This window comes from Lissotriton helveticus, chromosome 5_1, assembly GCF_964261635.1.
Source record: "Lissotriton helveticus chromosome 5_1, aLisHel1.1, whole genome shotgun sequence".
NCBI classification, from domain to species: Eukaryota; Metazoa; Chordata; class Amphibia; order Caudata; family Salamandridae; genus Lissotriton; species Lissotriton helveticus.
This window is the reverse complement of record NC_136065.1, coordinates 1,713,728,166-1,713,749,677: the sequence shown is the minus strand read 5'-3', so window position 1 is coordinate 1,713,749,677 and position 21,512 is coordinate 1,713,728,166. Positions and strand designations below refer to the sequence as shown.

Below are 21,512 nucleotides of genomic sequence, written 5' to 3'. Positions count from 1 at the left end.
GGGACTCCCCAGCGTGGGACGGGCGCGGGCGTGCAGGGGCCACTCCCTAGCAAAGCCCAGGCCATGGGCAGGCCCATCAGCAACCGGTGGAGGCAGGGCTGGGCCACACCATCAACATTTTTAAGTAGGGTATTTACATTTGTTAAATTCTGAGCATGCACAAAGGAACAGTTTATTAGCTACTTATTATAGACAAATCGAGGAGATTCCCAACATGAGTAGACATAAATCGCTCATGGACCAGGGAGTGGCTGGGACTCTAGATGCCTCTTTGATCAGGGCCAAGTCGTCATTAATACATGAAATATGGCTCACAGAGTGCAGGCTCTCATTGGAGCCACAATTTTCCCATGCTTACTCCTTAATAACCACGCCAGCAGCAAGCCGTACCCACGACTCCGATTTCTAATTGAACCATTGCACACCATGGCAAGTGGCTTGGATAATAATGACCACCCTGTGGCCAAGGAGCCTAAGAACACAACGTAAACTCTGACTGTGACCACTAGAGGAGAGAAAGCTAAAACCAAAAAAGGCAGTAATCCTCCTTCCCTACCCAAGAAGAAAAGGGGAAAGGGTCCTAATAAACAAAGTCATATTTTAAAGGCGCGGGCAGTAAGGCCAAAACCGCGGAGAGGGAAAACAACCAGGAGTTAAATTCCACCCAGAACACCCCAGAGCACACACATTTATCTCAGGACATTGAGCAGGAGGAGTACTGGAAAAGGATGTAAGCCAGTACAGCAGGTCTTTTGAATCCAATAAAAGCAGTACTCAGCCAAATCAAAGAGAGGCTAACTAAGCTTGAGAATTCGGTAACCTCGATTCCACCAGATCGCTATATCCCTTGTGTGTGCAGAACACAAGAGGCAACCTAAGGATCATTGTATGGGTGGGAGATCCACACAGAACCAGGGTCACTCAACTGTGAGACGTATAAATGATCCAGCAAGATCAGATGTGACGGGAGTAAGTGTACCAAATAATCACAAAATCAAGTGGACTCAATACACACATCTTTGAGCGCACAGGCAAGGTATAACCAGCAGGCGAAGGGCCCGATGCGGCCGACCCTTGGGGGAGAAACTTAAACTCCAGGCACAAGTGAACCCCACAACCACACCAAGACATCCAAATGAGACCCAGAGAAAGACACCCGAGATGAGGACTTTAAAGCTTCAACAGGAAACTACACCATATACATTCGGCCTGGCAATCCTGAGGGACCCCGGGGTCCAACTAGCCCACCAGGTGCTTCAAGTAAGCTCTACTGCTCTACTTTGCAGAGAGGTAGTCTAGGCCGTGCCCCTTTTTACAACTCTCTGCAATGCTTACTGGAGGTACCTAGTGGGCTAGTTGGACTCCAGGGACCCTCATGATTCAAGGGGACTTTATCCCCCATCCTAAAATGCCCAAAGTGCGTGTTTACACACATGTCAACTCAGGCTCTCTCCTCCCTTCACCAGTGTGGAAACACACACTGTGGCACGTTTTAACCGCTGCGGCGAACGTTCTGTGCTGGTGCGGAACTTTCTATTGCGCGGGCGGGGCCGGAACGTTCAGCGGACGTGCGCAGCACTACCGAGGTAGTGCACGCGACGTCTGCTGAACGTGCGCTGCAATGAAGGGGTTAATCCCCCTGCCCAATTATGTACTAGGGGCTTACAGAGAAGGTCATGCTAATCACAGGGGTATCCCAACGCATAGTGTTCCCTAGTGTATGTAGGCTTTTTCACTGTGTTCTAAGTGTCTTTTAGCATACCACTGGCTCTATGCCTGGTTAGTTAGAGTCAGTTAACACCAGTACACGTCTGTAAAAGTTGTGGGTACAGGATGATTTTGTAACAAGGCCTCTTTCTGCTCCTCTGTTGGTTCTTTCTGCACATGTCTTGATTATTCCTGTACTTTTCTTTGTTTTTGAGGACTTCTGTTGCTTCTTTCTGCATTACTGTTTTTTTCTTTCTGTGCGTGTTTTCTTCTTTCTTCGCATGTCCTACCTCTGTAGGCATAGTCAGAAACTAGCATATAAAAAAACTTTGAAATTTTGAAATTCACTTAAAAAACCATAGATATCAGTTACGTTAAAGTTAGAAATTAGCATATAAAAAACCTTTGAAATTTACTGAAAAAAACATAGGTTTCAGGCACATTATAGTTAGTAATTAGCATTTAAAAAACTTTAGAAATTCACTGAAAAAAAACATAGGTTTCAGGGGCGTTACAGCTGGACATTCCACTCATACGAAACCATTGAAATTCCTCCGTTATAGTTAGTTCAGCTAACTATAACTCGCGCGCCCACAATGCACTGCTGATGACGTCACATATTACATCACTCATGACATAGTCAGTGACATCACTCATGACATCACTGATGACATCTCAAATGACCCTGGTCTACTCATAGCCTAATCATCAGAGTCCATAACTTTTCTCTGTTTACGTGGTCAAAAGCTGCAGTAAGGTCCATGAACCCTAAGTATACCGCTTCGTTGCCAGCTATAGTGTACTTGGCCACCAGCAGATAAAGGTTCAAACACTGGTCCGTCGTTGATCTCCCTGATCTAAATCCGTACTGGACGTCAGTAATAATTCGATTATCTTCCGCCCAGTCTGTAAGGCGCATTAAGATCACTCTGCCCAGAATTTCGGCTGACACATCTATCAATGAGATAGGTCGGTAACACTGGGGGTTGTCCCTGTTCCCCTTCTTGAAAATTGGGACTATTGTAGCAGACGACCAAGAACGCGGTAGGCCAATTGCAACAGCCGCGTTTATCACCCTTTTAAGAATAGGAGCCCATAGCTCCACATTACTAAGGAAAAGGTCCGATGGTATGCCATCTGGACGCGGTGCTTTGTTTCGTGATAGGCCCTGGATGGCCACTGTAATTTCTCCCAGAGAAAATTCTTCAGAGGAAACCCACTGACCCCCCTTCCTGTATTAGAATTGTTCTCCTCTGAGTGATTATACAAACCTTTAAAGTGGTTGTACTATTGTTCGGGCAGGATCGTAGTGCCAATTTCTGGAGTGTTATTGTCCTGGAAACACGGTTTATTTATTGTTTTCCAGAAAGCAGTCATGTCTCTTCTCTCTGCTGCATCCCTTAAGTCTTCCTATGCTTGGAGTCGGAGAGAGGTTTTCCTGATTTTAATCGCCTTTTTATAGGCGCTCCTACACTGTGCAATTCTGAACTTGTCCCGGGGATGGCTTTTGAGACTAATTTTTAAATCCCTCTGTGCTCGGGAGCAGTCTTTATCGAACCATCTCGGAACAGTGTGTACCCTCCCAGGAGTTGAGGACTTTAGCAGGCCGTCTATCAGGTGGGCCACTTCCTCGAATGCCCTCACCAGAGATGGCCCCTCCACCGAAAGGTCTAAACACTCCCCGATAGGTTCTTTCCCAGTTTCCATTAGGGTTTTATAGAAGGCCTCCCCATTAACTTTAGACCATCTCAGACGTCTTCCCTGGTCCGTTACCTTCTCGATACTGCCTGCCATCTCTCCCCTCCTGACTTTCCTAGGGGGTAAATTCCTTATCTCGAGTACTAGGGGGTTGTGGTCACTAAATGTGTTCCACTCGATCTCAGCCCTTATTAACCAGTTCTTGAATAAGCTTGATACCATGATGAAGTCTATGTACGAGCTACATCCCCTACCTTTAAAGGTTGGAATGACAGCGCCATCCCTACCAATAGTGACCAAATCAATAGTGTGTTCTAGGGTATGGCTTTTTAATACATTGCCTATTTCCAAACCTTCCTTTGTGTGCTCGAGATGTGGGCCTTCCTCAATCGGGCAGCTAGACCATTCTTCATTAGGGGGTAATAAGGTCGGGCATAAGTGGCAGTTAAAATCACCGGCTAATACTACGAACGGGGCCACTGCCCCCTTCCTCCTAGCTAACTCAATACTTAGGTTGTTGTCTACTTCTTGGATTATTGATTCTTTCCCCTTAGTTACGGAAGCATTATACAGATTGATCAGTATTATGTTCAGACCATTTTTAGCGAACCCAAGAGCCTGCATATTGTTAGAGGTCCAATTTAAGTTAGTCCAAACTCCCTCCATGTGTAATTCAACAAATATGGAAAGTCCACCCATGGCTCTCCCTGACCCTGATTTCTGAGCGGGCACAGAAAAACGCTTATACCCAGCTAGATAGAAGGGACTACAATCTACTGCTCAAGTCTCCTGTAAACAAATTATCTGGAACCTTGTGATATATTGCCTCCATTCTTGGTTATCAAACTTACCTGACAAACTGGCTATGTTCCAGGATACTAATTTAAGTCCCCCTTGCATGTAACTTTCTATGGGCTGCGATATAACGGAGATATTAACAGTTAGTCTCTCACCATTTAGATCAACAGTGGGTCTTACGAACCCTGGTACGGTATTTATTCTGTGAGATGACGAAGAGGATTGCTCTACTTCCGATACGTCCTCACTCCCTAGTGTCGCAGGCAAAGACCCAAGTGGGGGTCCTGGGATGCTCGAGTGGACAGGGGGGCTCTTGTTATAATTCTCAGTTATTGAGGGCACATCTATCATTGTTCGTGAATCGCCGGAATCATTCTTGTGCGTGGACTGTAAACCCCAACCCAAATCATCTTCAACCCTGGGGGACTCAGTCAATGTTTGGTTGGGCGATAGGGGTAGTGTCTGATGGTTGATGGTAGGACCTCCCTCTTCCCCTAGAACCTTCTTGGAGTGACCTCTAGTGGGCATTAGTCAATCCAGTTCCTCTAAAGGCATCAAGGGTTCATAACTGTTTCTTAAATTCAATGCACCCGGGTTACCTAAGGGGGCACTGGGCATTAAAGGGCATGGTCCCATCCCATCATCGGGGGTATCCCTTCTTCCTGTATACTCGGGGCCATGGTTATAACTCTGGGTTCCCCTCCTGCTTGGGTGGGTTACCGGTCCACCTTCTAAGATATGGTAGACTAATCTACAGTCTCTAAAATTGACCACCACACAATTGCCAATAATATCCTTTTTCCTGTGCCCCAGCCAACTCACTCTCCGCACATGCAAAATGTCCCCCTGTTCGTTCCCTGGCGGCGGCCCATGCTTATTTAGCCAGAACATAGTCTTATTCCTTAGTACTTCATATGATTCAGTATGTTCAGGCTTCAGTTCTGGCACTCCCGCAAGTATAACCACATATGGAGCTGCCTCAGGGGGTAAGTTTATACTAGGTGGTTGGTTGATAGTCACCTTACGGGGTGACCCTTTTGAGTGACCCAAAGATGGAACTTCAGGGATAGTTTGCTTGTGGGTTGGGGCCTGTATATTAGTAGTTAGCGAGGCAATGGGCGCCTTTCCTATACTGGGCGTGCTTCTAGATGAGGCACCGCTATTGTGCACATGTGCAGTGGTGATAGACGGACAGTGATTATTCTCCCTATACACAGGGTGCTTCTGTTGGGAAGGCCGCCAATGCTTGGTTGTTGGCTAGATGTGGATGATGGTGAATTCGTGACAGTGGTGGTTTGTACAGCGGGGGGTCTGCTGTGCTCATTCCCTGCAGTAGACTCGGGGACTTTGTGATTGGCTACAGTAGTAGAAGGTAGATTGCCACCCTGAGCCCCCCCTGATTTTAACTAGGGTTACTATTTTGTCCAACCTGCTCACGATTAGTTTAATTTGGGTTTTAATCACTTGCTCGAAGTGGGACTGTAAATCTACAATAAGTTGTGACACACAGATAGGGGGTACTTGCAAATGCGTAGCATGCCCAACTTCCTCCCCAACCACATTTGTTACTACATTTGGCGCAGGGATCAATTTACACTTCTCGGACCTGGGTTTTCTAAGATTACCCCCCTTTTTCTTACTGGTAGAAACCTTTTTCCCTGTTTTGGTGTTCGCAGAGTCAGCATTGCTCACCCTCTGGGCACATGGGATTACCACAGATAGCGAGACTGATAAGCTGTGCGGAGAATTAACCGTCATATCATTGTCAGATTCTTGGGTCGTTGCAGTCAGGTCGATTTTTGGGGTTAGTGATAGGCGTCTTTCCGTTCACTCTATTTCATTGAAAACCACCCCAATCACCCTTTGCAACATTCGGTCAATTGCAGTGGGCTGTATAGTTGTAGGTGGGAGAGCTCTCTTTTGTTTGGTCGCTGAGCTGGGATTAGGTGTGATATTATGACATCTTTTGGCTGATCTTGCTTGCACAGTACTCGCCATTATATTGCACGGCAAACACTTTAAATCTCAGTTTAACAGGTACTATCACAGTACAAGTCCGAGTCCCCAAAATTGTTCTGTGACTGAGATGCAATCAACCCTAGTAACCAAAGTCTCATGCCACCCGGCTCCCCCGACAAATTGTATTTAATAAGAAACAATGTAATTGTCACTCACAGTCCAAGGCACCATCTCTTGTGTCAGCAATCAGGGGGTCAACACCAACAGGATTCAACACTCCCTCAAGGATCAGTAAGGGGGAGGCCCAGCCCAGCCTCGGTCTGCCCCGGACGGCCACAGATGGCCCACCCTTTGCCCGGGCTTAGCCCGGTGCACACCTGCATGCCGAATGGATGAAGCACAGCCGTCTGAAACTGAACTCAGACAAAACAGAAGTCCTCATCTTAGGTACCTCCCCCTCCGCCTGGGACGACTCTTGGTGGCCAGAGGCCCTTGGAAAAGCACCCATCCCGACGGACCACGCACGGAACCTGGTCGTCATCCTGGATGCCTCACTCTCGATGAACAGACAAGTCAACGCCGTTTCATCATCTTGCTTCAACATTCTTCGCATGCTCAAAAAAACATTTCGCTGGATCCCTACCGAAACTAGAAAAACAGTCACCCACGCTCTGGTCACGAGCCGACTGGACTACGGAAACACCCTCTACGCCGGCATCACCGCTAAACTCCAGAAAAAACTACAACGCATCCAGAACGCCTCAGCCAGGCTCATATTAGACATCCCGCGTAAAGAACACATCTCTGATCACCTGAAAAACCTCCACTGGCTCCCCGTCAACAAGAGGATTACCTTCCGGCTCCTAACCCACGCACACAAAGCACTCTACGAAATAGGACCCGAATGCCTCAACACAAGACTATCCTTCTACACCCCCTCCCGCCAGCTACGATCCTCCACCCAAGCCCTCGCCACTGTTCCTCGCATCATCAAAACCACCATGGGAGGTAGATCCTTCTCCTACCTAGCAGCTAAAACTTGGAACTCACTCCCCACTCACCTTCGCCTTACTCAGAACCACCTAGCATTCAGAAAGCAACTCAAAACATGGATATTTGACAAGTAACTCCCCACCCTTCTTCTAGCGCCTTGAGACCCTATGGGTATGTAGCGCGCTATATAAATCTATTGACTTGACTTGACTTGACTTGCACGCGTCCCGCGTCGCGGGGAATGGTGGTCAGTTAAATCCCTGATGACGGTAGTGAGGGGGAGGGGCTGCCGGTCCGCTGGCATGCCTGCTGGCTGCTGGGGTATGGTGTCCCGCTTCCTCGCCTGTCCCCACTGCTCCTCTGATCTCCTGGTCTCGCTGGTGAAGCGCGAGCAGTTATTAAAGCCGGTGGCGGGGGAGGGGCTTCCAGTCCGCTGGCGTCCCCGCTGGCTGCTGGGGAATGGAGTCCCGCTTCTTTACCTGTCCCCCCTGCTCCTCTGGTCTCCTGGTCTCGCTGGCTTTGGCTTACGTTTCAATGGCAGTATCTGGATTCAGTTGGATTTCATGTGCTAGTTGATGAAAGATCTTGCAATTTTTTAAAGACCTTTTAATCGAAAAGGTCTGACTTCGCGTAAGAATGTAGTAGAAAAGCTAAGAGGAGCTGCACCAGAGTTGAGCACAGTGACAACTCCATTGTAGCAGCAGTGGGAGAAAAGCTTTCTTGCTGCGCCCCTGGCTCTCACTCTCGAGGGGGGACCCAGAGAGAGCCGTGCGCGAGCCGGTCTCTCCCTGGGTAGGTTCGCGCGAGGGCTGGCCACGAGAGGCAGGTGGTTATCAGATTAATTAGCGAGGGAGGGAGGCTATAAATAGAGGTTGAAAGGGCAGGAAGGTAACTGTGCCGGCGGGAGGCGGGAAGAGGAGTTTGTTTTGCCCCACCCACCTTTCCCTCTTTTTTTCTGTTATCAGCCCTCCCCTCCCCCTTTTTTAGGTTTCGGTGCTTTAGGTATGGTCCAGGAGGTTAGGTTGCCACGCTAAGACAGGTTTAGGTTCATTTTTCAGTTGGTAGGCAGTTTTTATGGGGGGATAAGCAGCCTGGAGCGGGTTGGTCCATCCTCAAAAGGGCAGTTAAAGGAAAGAAGGAGGTATCAGCAAGAGTCAGGTTGCTTCTGGGTTTTGTTTGGGTTAACTTGGTGGGGGGTTTCCTCTTTAGTAAGGATGATAAGATAACTGAAGGCATTTTTGGCTATTAAATAATTCATTAAAAATGTTTGATCAGACTTTTTTTTGCACCTGTCTTAATAAAGTGGCCTTTCTTGCTAAAATAAGAATTTGTTTACAGTGAGTTCTTGCGCAAGCAGAGCTGCCTGAGACGGGCACCCACGGGCGTAGCACTACCGGTGAGAGAGTGCACCGGGCAGAAGTCTCGCTACAGCCCACCTAGCGGTCAATGATCTACACCGCACCTTGCCGAGAGATGGATTTATAAATGAGATGGGGCTCACAATTTTGAGAAAGGAAAACCGCCCGGCTTAAAGAGGAGTCACAGTAGTGGCGCGAGAGAAAAGTGTGCACAACATGAGCCGCCTTACCGCACCGGCGTCTGCATCTCAAGCCTCCAATAATCATCTTTTGCCAGCTATTAATCAACAGATGGATTGCAGTTTTCAGAGCAGAGTATGAAGTTGGGCTAAATGTGATTGAAGTGCATATGGTGAGCCTTTCTAGCGACCCAGAGTCACCGGATACCACTGCTAAATTGTGTTTAAAGCACATCGTGATTACTGTAATAAATAGTGTTTAACGCATGACATAAAATTGGCTTTCAGTGTTTAAAAGGAGAAGAGTGAACAAAGATAGAGGATAGAAATCTATTAATAAAGTTTCCAGGAGCAGCCGACGGGTATAGCAGTAGCTACACAAGACACTCGGGGCATTCAAGCAGAAATTCCAAGCGGAAGGAACAAAAGCCGAAATTAAAGCACTGCAGTTGATTGAATAAGTACAAAAAAACTTGGCAAACAACATTTTGGGAGGAGCTCAGGCCTGCTATTCATTTGACAATGCGAGTGAGTGTCTTTACGTCACTGGAGTCCACAGGGGCCGCTGCCTGTTGGTTTAGTCATGAGCCCCCAGATAACTGCATCTTACAGTCAGCCCTGCTCTGAGTCACAAAGATCTGGAAATTCATTATGAAGGATCTAGAGCAAAAACATGCTGTGTTTTGTTTGCTTTTTACATTTATGGGAATACCCCGGGGTGCACGAACTGCACTGCACAGATGGAAGTAGATCAGAGTTAAATAAGGAGGTGAGATGCAAAGTTACATATTGCAGAGGACACCGCCTGGGTATAGTGTTTTTTCTTTATTCTACAGCAAACACAAGGAATTATCCATCTACCCGGATCAGAAATCAGCGTTATCTTATAAAACAAATACGCAATAATCCAGTGGGTCAAACTGTTGCCAAATATCTGACACCCCACTGGTACATCTGACTCCATCTGACCACCTATGTTGGTACCTTTAACAAGCCTCAGCCGAGCCTCACATTGTGAACCTGTACAACAAGCATTGGCATAACCAATAGGTCTCGCCTTTGGGACCTTATTAGTGGCTAGCCAGAGGTTTTGGCTTTGCCTTTGTTTTTAAGCTATGTTGTGGAGCAGTGTGGCTGCTGTGTAGCATGTTAAAAAACTTATTCAAGAGTACTGACCATACCTATTTTTTATAGATGATGGTGAGAACTTTTGTTGAGCGCATGCTGTTTGTAGAGGCAGTGGAGTTGCTTGGTAGATGGGGGCAATTGTTGGGGATTCCAAGGACATTGTGTTTAGTATATTGGTGAATGTTTGGTTGTGTGTTTGGTTCAGCCTGTAGGAGAGAGAGTATGTTTACATATGTACATAGTGGGAAGTTGACCGTAGGGTATTGGAGCACTATGTATGAGCAGTAGTTACATATTTACTCAAGGACTTAAAGTGTCCCCGGACTCACTGAATGTGTCCCACCGCTAAGCCAAACTCCTACTCACACATTACAGAAAATTACAGAAACAGAGCTGGGGCCCTCTCGTATACCATTCCTAAAACATGGAGGGAATGGCCTCACACCACATCAGAGCACTGCATTGTATTACTAAATAACATAGCCTTTGTAAATATTTCTTAACAGAAACCTTATTTTGCATTACTAGGTAAATTTGTAGCTTTCTAGCACATTTTAGCAGCTCCTGTTACACATGCTGCTGCTGCCATGGTGCTGAAAGTTAAACACCAGAAAGGCACTCTCCCTTTAACTTATTTACCTTTGAATTAGCTGGGGGTGCAGAGCTCCGGGGCCCAGACGCAAACAAATGTATGTTAATGCGAAAGGGCTGGGTCAGTGACGAACAGCTGACTATTGGGGGGGAAGATCTGAGCACCAAGAGCACATGTGGCGTCAGGCAGTGGGAGGCCTCCTTTGTTAATTAGTGGTCAGTGGTAGTCGCAGAAGTTGCAGGCAAGTAAAAATATGGAAGTAGGGGTGTGAGCTTGAAACAATAAAGGGCAAAAAGGTTTAGGGTGGGGCCTTATACGTGCGGGCATGCCCAAGCAGTGAGGTATACATCTGAGCACAATTGGGTCAAAGGAACAAAGGGGCAGATCTGCTGGTTTATGGGGACAGGCTAAAGGTCAATCAAAGAACAGCAACATTCTCATAGGCCGTGGATCAAAGGATGTTTGACTGTGGTGTTACTGTGGGGAGACAAAAACTGGAAGAGGGGCGTGGTGAAGCAACACCCAGGCTGCAATATGGGTGCAAGGCATAATTCTGTACGTACACTGTGTGGATTGTCATTGTAGCCCAAAGCCTGGCTGTCGAACCAACTTCATTTTCTTTTGCATAATTAAGTTAAGGAAAGTATTGCAGAATTGTGGGAGATGTAGCCCAATCTGTCAACCCCGCTTCTAATTGGACATGAGGCGCGGATGGGGGGAGAGGTTTTGGAGCACAATGTGTGGGCTGGGGAGCACTGGGAGAGGGGAGGAGACATGCAGGGGGAGCCTGAGCTTTCCCTTGGTTGGATGGTGTAAAAATATAGAAAGCATTGGATACAATTGCAAGGTGGACAGCAGGCATGCTGTGGAGCTGGTTCACAGCTGCTGTTAGGAAATTCTGTCCTGGCACGGCCCAAGAAAAGCATGGTGTATAAACATGTGTTTTCGAGCCCGTCACCTCACTTTACATTAGAATTGATAGTGATTTACGCTGATACAAATTGAGGAAAGCCACTGTGCATCCTGCCTCGCTCCACAGCCAGATCAGAGAGAGAGAGAGAGAGAGAGAGAGAGAGAGAGAGTGTGGGAAGGAGCGAGAACTGTTTTAATAATAATCTGCACCATGATTTAACATGTACCAACAAACACAAGCAGCCCTGGCTTATGAGAGCACATAGAAACTTTTCTGCCTGGCTGCTAACGGCAGGGGAGGGGGCCATTAACAACCTCTGCGAATTGGCACAGAGACTTCGGAGCGGAATGCCTTGAAAGATCACTGATTTGGGGGATTTAAACATAGTGGCAACGAGATGAGCTGCTGGGGAGGGGGTGTTGTGGGTAAGAAGAACGGTGCCGATCTCTTCATGAAGGAATGCAGCTGCCACCCTGCGCGCTGCTGCTTGCTCCCGAGAGCCAAACGCCGTGGGAGTGACACATTGGAAAGGAGGTGGGACATGCACCCGCCATTGGCCATTTGCGGGCTTAAAATATTGACAGACACACCTAAAGGCCAAACCAATGTGTGGGAGGAGTCGGAACCACACAGAGAAATTTGGAGTGCTCACAAGAAGCCTCCCATAGAGCAGCACAGGCACGCTGCACTAGGCTCGACCTAAAAAGCGGTGTCTCTGGAAAATAAAAGAAGAAGTGACACTGCTCATCATGGTTAGCAAACACTGCTTAAACAATGGCGCCATCATAAAATGGTCAAATGTTCTGACATATTCATTAAATTAAATGGTGTAGTATTGTTTGATCTTTTGTTTGTTAAGGATACATGTCTTTTTAGGTCTGGCCGCTATTGTTTAAGTGGCAGCGCGGCATGGAGTGCTGCTGAAAAGTAAACATTATGTAAAGCTGAAAAAAAATAAAGCACTGTGTGCTGCTGGGCTACAATTAAAACATGCGTAGCTGAAAAAAAAAGTGCATGTCAGCAGCTCCCTTTGTCCAAAAGCAATGCCGGCTTCTGCAAGAGGCGGGGAGCTGGCAGGGACTGCGGGGGTATTGGGGCTACCCCTGTGGTCCCAAACACAGAGGCCAAGTCCCGAAAATGGGGTCCGTGGCTCTAAATGGCATAGAAGGGGGCTGTGTTGTCCCTCAGCCTTAAAGAAAAAAAAACATTTAAGAAAAGGCCAGGGGTAAGGGATGGGGTCCCGGGGGCCAGAATCCCCTTTAAAAAAAATAAAGAACAGAAAGGCCCAGCCCCGGGATGGGGTCCCTGAGCATATATTGACCTTGGAAGGGGGGCAATGCAGCCCCCTCCCTTTTTAATAAAAAAGGTTTTTTAAATGGGTCAGGCCCCGGGGATGGGGTACCCACGGCCCAAAAGAGCCAAGGGAAGGGGGCTACACAGCCCCCTTTCAAAAAAAAAGGGACCAGCAACTCACCAGAATCCCTGCCCCTTTCACCTCTACTCTGCAAATGAGCCTCTGGCGCAATCTTGTTGGGGTAAGGAAGTCCCCATCACTACTGAGGGTCCTTGGGGGCCACCTAGCCCACCATGTACCTCCAGTAAGCCACATAAAGTGGGATTGCTGAAAGGTCCCTCTTCTCACCATTCTGGAAACATACCTCTAGCCGCACTGGTGGTGGGTCAATTGGGTCCCCTTGTGTCCTAAGGACCTAAGGACTAAAGTAGACCTCATCCCCAAAGCAGAAGTGCGTCAGGAGATGTGATTGCAGAGTGGTGCAAAAAGAGGAAGTGGCCTCTGACTACCTCTCAGCAATCCAGCTGTGTGAGGTTGACTGGAAGTAACAGGTGGGCTAGTTCACCCCCAGAGACCCTTAAGAGGCAAAGGGACTTCATCCCCCAACCAACAGCACTCCAAGAGGAGTGTTTGCAGAGTGGTGGAGAATGGGGGCGTGGCCTGTGACCATCTCTCAGCAATCCCACTGTGTGTGGCTTAGTGGGATAACAGGTAGGGTAGTTAGTAAGTATGGGTGCAAAATCCGCTCCGCTCGCGAAATTTGCGATTTTCGACAATTTCGCGATCAGCGATTCTCGCGAAATTGCCGAAAAATTCACGAATTCGAGAGCAGGCGGAATTTTTTTTTGCCCCAGGAACCACAGTTAAGGCAGGTGCTCGAGTTGAAGCTAACTTTGTGACCGTTTTAGAATGGCGCCGGCAAGCTGCCAGAGTGCTTGCTAGCGCCATTCTAGAATGGTTACGAAGTTAGCTTCAACTCGGGCACCTGCCTTAACTCTGTAAGTGCTTCCTGTGGGCCAAAAAATAAAACCTCAACAGTAAGCACTTACAGATATAAATAAAGCAGCTGCCCGAGTTGAAGCTCAAATTCAGTAACGTTTTCATCAGCCCAAAACATTAGTGAGCACAGTCGAGTCTGGGCAAGTGTGCTTTAACCCCATATCTGCCGTCGAAAATTAGCTGTAATACCCGAGAGAGGTCTTTTCTCGAGCACAATCCCCGTTTCTGTGACCAGGAGGCTGCTTTCTCCTCACCTGCTGCCCTGCTCACTCTCCGACCCTTTATTCACGAGGCATGTTGACACGCTAGAGGCCCCGCACCACACACTAGAGATATCAAACGTCTTCCCGCCCTTTCCCAACTATGATGGACAGCTCACTCAAGGGACCTTGGCGCCTTTTGGCACTGTGGCAAAGTTACAGGCACACATGGTCAGTGGAGACAAATTTTCTGGCCCTGCGCAGCTGCAGTGTAGGAAAAGCACTATCATTCACCCAATGAGGTAGCACTTACTGGATTAGCCAGTAGTACTCCAGTTAAGTAGAGGTATTGAAAAAAACGGTGGCATCTTCGTGAATAACTATGCAGGGCAGGATTCATTCTGGCACGAGGCTCCTGTAACAAAAATTAAACCTCAACAGGAAGCACTTACAGAGATAAATAAAGCAGGTGCCCGAGTTGAAGCTCAAATTCAGTAACGTTATAATCAGCCCAAAAGCATTAGTGACCACGGTCGAGGCTGGGCAAGTGTGCTTTAACCCCATTTCTGCCGTCGAAAATTAGCTGTAATACCCGAGGGAGGTCTTTGCATCCCTGAGTTTCTCGAGCGCAATCCCCGTTCCTGTGACCAGTAGGCTGCTTTCTCCTCACCTGCGGCCCTGCTCGCTCTCTGACCCTTTATACACAAGAGGCATGTTGACACGCATAGAAGCCCTGCACCACACACTAGCGGTATCAAACGTCTTTCTGCCCGTTCCCAACTATGATGGACAGCTCACTCAAGGGACCTCTGCACCTTTTCGCGCGGTGGCACAGTTACAGGCACACATGGTCAGTGGAGAAAAATCTTCTGGCCCTACGCAGCTGCAGTGTAGGAAAAGCACTATCATTTACCCAACGAGGTAGCACTTACTGGATTAGCGAGTACTACTCGAGTTGAGTAGAGGTATTGCAAAAAACTGTGGCATCTTTGTGGATAACTATGCAGGGCAGGATTCATTCTGGCACGAGGCTCCTGTCACAAAAATTAAACCTCAACAGGATGCACTTACAGATATAAATAAAGCAGGTGCCCGAGTTAAAGCTCAAATTCAGTAACGTTTTAATCAGCTTAAAAGCATTAGTGAGCACGGTCGAGGCTGGGCAAGTGTGCTTCAACCCCATATCTGCAGTTGAAAATTAGCTGTAATACCCGAGGGAGGTCTTTGCATCCCTGAGTTTCTCGAGCGCAATCCCCGTTCCTGTGACCAGGAGGCTGCTTTCTCCTCACCTGCGGCCCTGCTCGCTCTCTGACCCTTTATACACAAGAGGCATGTTGACATGCATAGAAGCCCTGCACCACACACTAGCTGTATCAAACGTCTTTCCGCCCGTTCCCAACTATGATGGACAGCTCACTCAAGGGACCTCTGCACCTTTTGGCGCGGTGGCACAGTTACAGGCACACATGGTCAGTGGAGAAAAATCTTCTGGCCCTTTACGCACCTGCAGTGTAGGAAAAGCACTTTACATTTACCCAACGAGGTAACACTTACTGATTAGCCAGTAGAAAGTACTCCAGTTGAGTAGATGGAAATCGCAAAAAAATCCGTGATTTTGTGGGAAAATCCACAAATTCGCAGACTTAGTAGTTAGCTGCAAAGGACCCCCAGCAGTGAAGGGGAATTCATTCCACAACCAAGAGCATGGCAGGAAGCGTGTTTGCAGAGTGGTGAGAAAGGGACATGGTCTGCTATCAGAATTTAGCAATCTTGCTGCGTGGGACTTCCTAAAGGTAAAAGTAGGGGTAGTTGGCTGCCAAGCATGTCCTTGGGGCCATCTTCTCCTCCTGTTACCTCCAGTAAATCTCATCCAGTGGGATTGCTAGGAGGTCTTTGGAGACCCAGCCCCCCTTTGTCCACCACTCTGGAAGCTAGCAGTTGCAATGCAATAGATCTCTCAATTGCGAGAGTCAAAGCTAATGGCACTGTAAATGTAAACATGTTTTACTAATGTTTTTTGGAGTGGAGTGGATGTACAATATGTGTAGTGGGATTATGTGGTATGTAGTGCAGTGAAATTATGTGGACAGAAATAATGTGATATTTGGTGTATAGGAATTATGTAGAGTGGGATTAGGTGTTATGGAGAGTAATAATGTGGTATAGTAGTCTGTGTTGTGAAGTGGTAACCTCAGGTTTAGACTTCCTCGTTTCCATACAAGCTAAACTATAAACTCAATGAGACACAAAAAATAAGGAACAACTGAGGAGCACTTCTGGACCAGGTCAGAGGTATGAGCAGGGCCAATGGAATTATGCGACTGTTCAGCCGCACTGATTTTTGAATAATTATACATTTTCTGCATTTGCCACATAATCCATCACCACCCGCATAATCTGCAGATTTGTCCCAAAAAAAACTTGTTCCTTGCTCAAACAGCTCAAATGTTACGAAAAATGCAGCCACACGTTACAGCGTGGTGGAAGAAGACCCTTTACAAAGCTGGCATGGTCATCTGCTCTTATTGCTAAATGTGGATGCTAAATTTGAGCACAAACCACTCTCTCTTCTTTCTGCGCCGCTCTTGCCTCTGTCTGCATTTCTCTTCCTTCTTCCGGCACCCTTTTTCCTCTTTTTGCACTTCTCTTGCCTTTTTCGGTACGTCTCTTGCTTCTTTCTGCACTTCTCTTGCCTTTTTCTGTACTTTTCATGCCTCTCTCTGCACCTCTCTTCCCTCTTTCTGCACCTTACGTCCTCTTTATACAGTTTTGTTGCCTCTTTCTGCTTGTCTCTTGCCTCTTTTTATACCTCTCCTGCTTCTTTCTGTACTTCTCTTGCTTTATTCTGCACCCCTCTTGCCTCTTTGTGTACTTCTCTTGTCTCTTTCTGCACCTCTTTGCTTCTTTCTACAGATTGCGTCCTCTTTCTGCACCTCTCATGCTTCTTTATGCACCTTACTTGCTTCGTTCTGTATCTCACTTGCTTCTTTATGCACCTCTCTTGCTTCTTTCAGCACCACTCTTGCTGTTTTCTGCACCTCTATTGCTTCTTTCTGCACCTCTCTTGCTTCTTTCTGTACTTCTCTTGCATCTTTCTGCATCTCTCTTGCTTCTTTCCATACCTCTTCTACCTCTTTCTGCACCTCTCGTGCTTCTTTCTGCACCTGTCTTGCTTTTTTCTGAAGGTTTCGTACGTATTTCTGCACCTCTCTTGTCTCTGTCTGCATTTTTCTTGCTTTTTTCTCCATATTTCCTTCTCTTCATGCACTTCTCTTGCCTCTTGCTGTACCTCTCTTGCTTCTTTCTACATCTCTCTTGCTTCTTTTTGCACATCTCGAGCTTCTTTCTGCACCTTTTTTCCTCTTTCTGCATGTCTCTTGCCTCTTTCTGGACCTTGCTTTATATTCTGCACCGTTTTCTTCTTTCTTCACTCCTCTTGCCTCATTCTGCATATCTCTTGCCTCTTTCTGCAGTTATCTTTCCTCCTTCTGTACCTCTTTTGCTTCTTTCTGCAACTCTCTTGCCTCTTTCTACACTTCACTTGCCTCTTTCTGTACTTCTATTGCCTCTTTCTTCACTGCCCTTGCTTCTTTCAACACTTTTTTTGTCTTTCTGTGCCTTTCTTCCTCTTTTTTTTAAAACAAACTTTATTGTTTTTTTCCAGTGCATTTTTACAACCTTATAGCATTACTTCAATCTAGATGGTTCACATGAGTGTGAGATTCATATTACATATGTAGCATGACACGGAATCTTTACATAAGATATTCAAATGATATTTCACACAATCATAATATTCAAACAAGAATGAAGTCCTGTACCTTTTCATTGTAATCATGCATCATAATTGTCGTGACTAAGGTAAATATTTATTAAGAACCCAACGCAACCCATCTACCCTATCCCACCCCTGCAAACCCAACCCAACACAAAAACAAGCCAATTGCCACAGTGTAGTTACTACTTTTTACCCCGGTAAAGGTACCAGGTGGTAAATATAACCGATTGTAACAGGGAGTAAGGGATGGGGGGGAGACAATAATAATGCAAGGACCTAATGGGGAAAGGAGAGGGGGAGCTAGCTATCTATTCAGAGGACATCTACCAACAACTCAGGCGTTATGTGTAAGGGGATCAATGATCCGCTCGCTAATCATTTGTGGGGGTTGTGAGCCCACTGCAACTTCCTCCACATCTGTCCTAAATAGGTCTATCAACTGAGCCTAGTATAAGGATATTGGATGTTTACATAATCCACTCTATTCTTCCCGTTGTAGAGCCTCCCTCTCTGCAGTGGCACAAGAGATGACCTCTTCCCTCCATTTAATCTATATGTGGTGGCATGCTATATTGCCAGCACTGTGTAGTCACTCTTTTTGCAATCATCCCTCCATTTACCCTATATGTGGTGGCATGCTATATTGGCAGCACTGTGTAATCACCCTTTTTGCAATCATCAAAGCAGCAGCTTCGATTTTTTTGGGGAGTTGTAAAAGGCCCAATGGACATGCCTCTACAGTGTCCTAGGATGTGCACTCTGTTAATACAGACACATTCTGTATGATCTCACTCCAAAACTCATGCAATGCTGGGCAGGATAACAACATATGAATAGTCAGCTTCTTGAGCAGGGCATCTGGGGCAGGTCAGGGAGGCAGCAGTATACATTTTATTGGGTTTTTTCACGGTGAGGTAGGCTCTATGTACAATAAATGATTGTATTACTTTCAGCCGGCAATTACGAGATACCTTTCTGGGACGTTCTAATATCAGGGTCCATACCCTATCTTCTAAGCATTGTGATAATACTGTTTCCCATTTCTGCCGGAGAGATCACAACGGGATAGTCAGATGTCCCTCAGCCCACCGTACAAACACCTAACAAGGTGACAGCTGTGCCCCATTATGTGAATGGATTTCAGTCGATGGAAGGTGGGAGGCTATCTTTGGTTTACCAGCCAATATTTGTGGATATAGTGTGCAATAGTCGCGTGAGTAAGGAAAAGAGTATTGGGTACTGTATTGGTGCATACAAACTCTTCATGTGGCATCAGGTTGCCATCTTTAAAAAAATCCTCCAACTGTCTCAAGCCCTAGCTGAGTCCAAACTAGGATTTGTGCTCTTCTTATTATTCCACACATTGTGGGTAAGCCACAGAGTGGAATATTCAGGGCATGGGGTAGAATATTTTCACATATTTATGAGCTTTTTTCCAGTAATGAAGCGCTATATGTCAAAGAAAGGGAGGGTTCTGCAATTTGTCTGCCCCTGGGCACAGCAGCGTCGGTAAGGTACCACGTCCAATTTGGTCCGGAGAATATGCTATCCCAAATAAATGTTGGCCCGCTAGCCAACACCCTAGCCATTGCAATTGCCCATCCATGCAATATGCTTTAAAATCTGGTGCTCACATCCCACCTGCAGTGCTGGGAAGCCACATTTGCCTAGTGCCAGTCTGTGTCTAGTCGAACCCCAAAGTAAGGAGATCAATAGGGTGTCTAGTGTTTTAAATATCCATGCTGGAAGAATAACCGGAAGATTCACAAACTGATAATGGAGCCTGGGCAACATCACCAATTTGGATACTGCTAGACGGCCCGCTACTGTGATAGGAAAAGTATTCCAGAAGGAGATTTGGGACCGAAGGGAGTTGGCGGTCGGCACTACATTTCCAGCTATTGTGTCTGCGGTGGTTCAGTATTCGTAGATCCGTAAATATTTAAAGGTTACTGGTTCTACCCTAAACCGCAATTGACCAACTTCCAAGAAGGGGGCAGCATACTTATTATTAAAGGAATATGCTATGGACTTAGATGCATTAAGGTGCAATACCGATAGATCCCCGAATTGTGAAAACACGTCCGCTACCTCATACATGTCCGCATTTAAGTCCCGGAAATATAATAACATGTTGTCTTTTAAAGTGACACAGAGTGAATTGTACCCAGTATGGGAAGGCCATAGGGGACTATAGTCTGCCAGAGATATTGGTCTAGAAGTTCAAGTGCCAGGATGAACACCAAAGGCGACATGGGGTAACCCTGTCTTGTCCCTCAATAAATAGAATAAGCTGGCAAAATAATCGATCCTGTTTTTGTGCTGGCTGTAGGAGTAGTATAGAGTAGTTTTATCCAGTTACAATATTCTGGTGGTGGACCGAACTTGGTCAAGACCGCCAGCATATCCAACTCAAAGTATCAAAGGCTTGGCTTAAATCCAGGGATACACACCCAGCACGCGGGACCTGTGTCTTAATCGCATATAGTATAGCATGGAATTGACGAATATTTAAAGAGGTGCTACGTTTGGGAACAAATCCACACTGATCTATATGTACGAGTTGAGGGAGCAAGGGTAGAAGCCTTGACACCAGGAGTTTGCTGAGTATTTTATTTTCAGTATTAAAAATGGACGAGGCATATAGGATGTAAGTTCAAGGGGATCTTTGTCCGGTTTCAGCAAAGAGGTAACTAGTGCCTATCTAGTTGTGGGGGTAGTGTACCCTCAGCAAGTGAGATAGTGTAAAGCTGTAAGAGCTTAGGGACCAGTGCTGTCAAAACGGTTGACTAAAATTCAATAGGAAGCCCGTCAGAGCCCGGCGTTTTATTCTGAGCTAGTGTCTTAATTGCCATTTTTATTTCTACCAATGTAATCGGAGCCTTCAGGTCCCGGACGTCAGAATCTGAAATCAATGGGAAGTCTACCTCTGCAAGGAAGCGAGTAGTAGCATCTAGCATATCTAGATGTGGAGCCGTACATAATTGAGTATAGTAGGTTTGAAAGGCGGAATTTATCTCCACCTGTGTGGTGACCTGTGAATGTTGACCAGTATTAATCGCCAATATGGGATTGAGGCTATCGGAGGCACAATTAGTCTCACCAATAAGGTGCCAGCCCGATCTGCCTCAGAGTGCATAGAAGCGTGTATGCATTAAAATCTATCAGCATTAAACGTTCTAGTAATTCTGAATATTTGATCCTAACTGACTGCAAGCACTCTACCCCTTCTTCATCCATTTGGGCCTCTACCACATGTGTTTGTACTTTACCCTTCAACTCTGTGAGGTCCCAAACTGCTTCCCTCCTAATTTTCCCAAGGATCCCATTCTATGGATCGGGTTGTAGCTGCACCTTCATTATTGTAAAATACGACTCTATAGCAGTGACTAGCGTGGCCCTATAAACCTGTTCTTCCAGTTGCAGGGTTTGCATACACCAGGTTGGTATTGGCGAGAGAAAAAGGCCCGATTGGAGATTTAGTTCAATGGGATTGTGGTCTGAGATTGTCTTGCCCAAGTAAGTGCATTGCAAAATAGTAGATGAGAGTTTGGGTGAACAAAGAAAATAATCCAGGCGGGTATGTAATACATGGGGGTAAGAGTAAAAGGAGTATTTTCAAATGTTTATGTTTTGTGACCTTCAGACATCTATTAAATTCCATCCCTACGCCCAACGTGACAGTGCCGCCGCCTGGATGTGTGCTACCGTATTTGGCAATGGAGAGTGAGAGCGGTCTAGAGAGACATCAAAAACTGCATTCAAGTCCCGTCCCAGTAGCCATAAGTAGCAGGACCAATCCAAGAGAGTTAGTGACACCCGAGACAGAAAAGTATCTTGATCTACATTTGGTGCATAAAGGGAGCCCAACACCACCTGGGTACCATCTAAGGTTGCTCATAAAAACACATACCTC

The 21,512-nt window shown here is 46.6% G+C and overlaps 1 protein-coding gene across 1 annotated transcript in view; it reads right to left on the bottom strand.

Moving 5' to 3' along the window:
- Nucleotides 1-21,512, bottom strand: part of LOC144753792 (lectin-like) — a 348,088-nt gene that overhangs the window by 122,560 nt on the left and 204,016 nt on the right. The window lies entirely within an intron of this gene.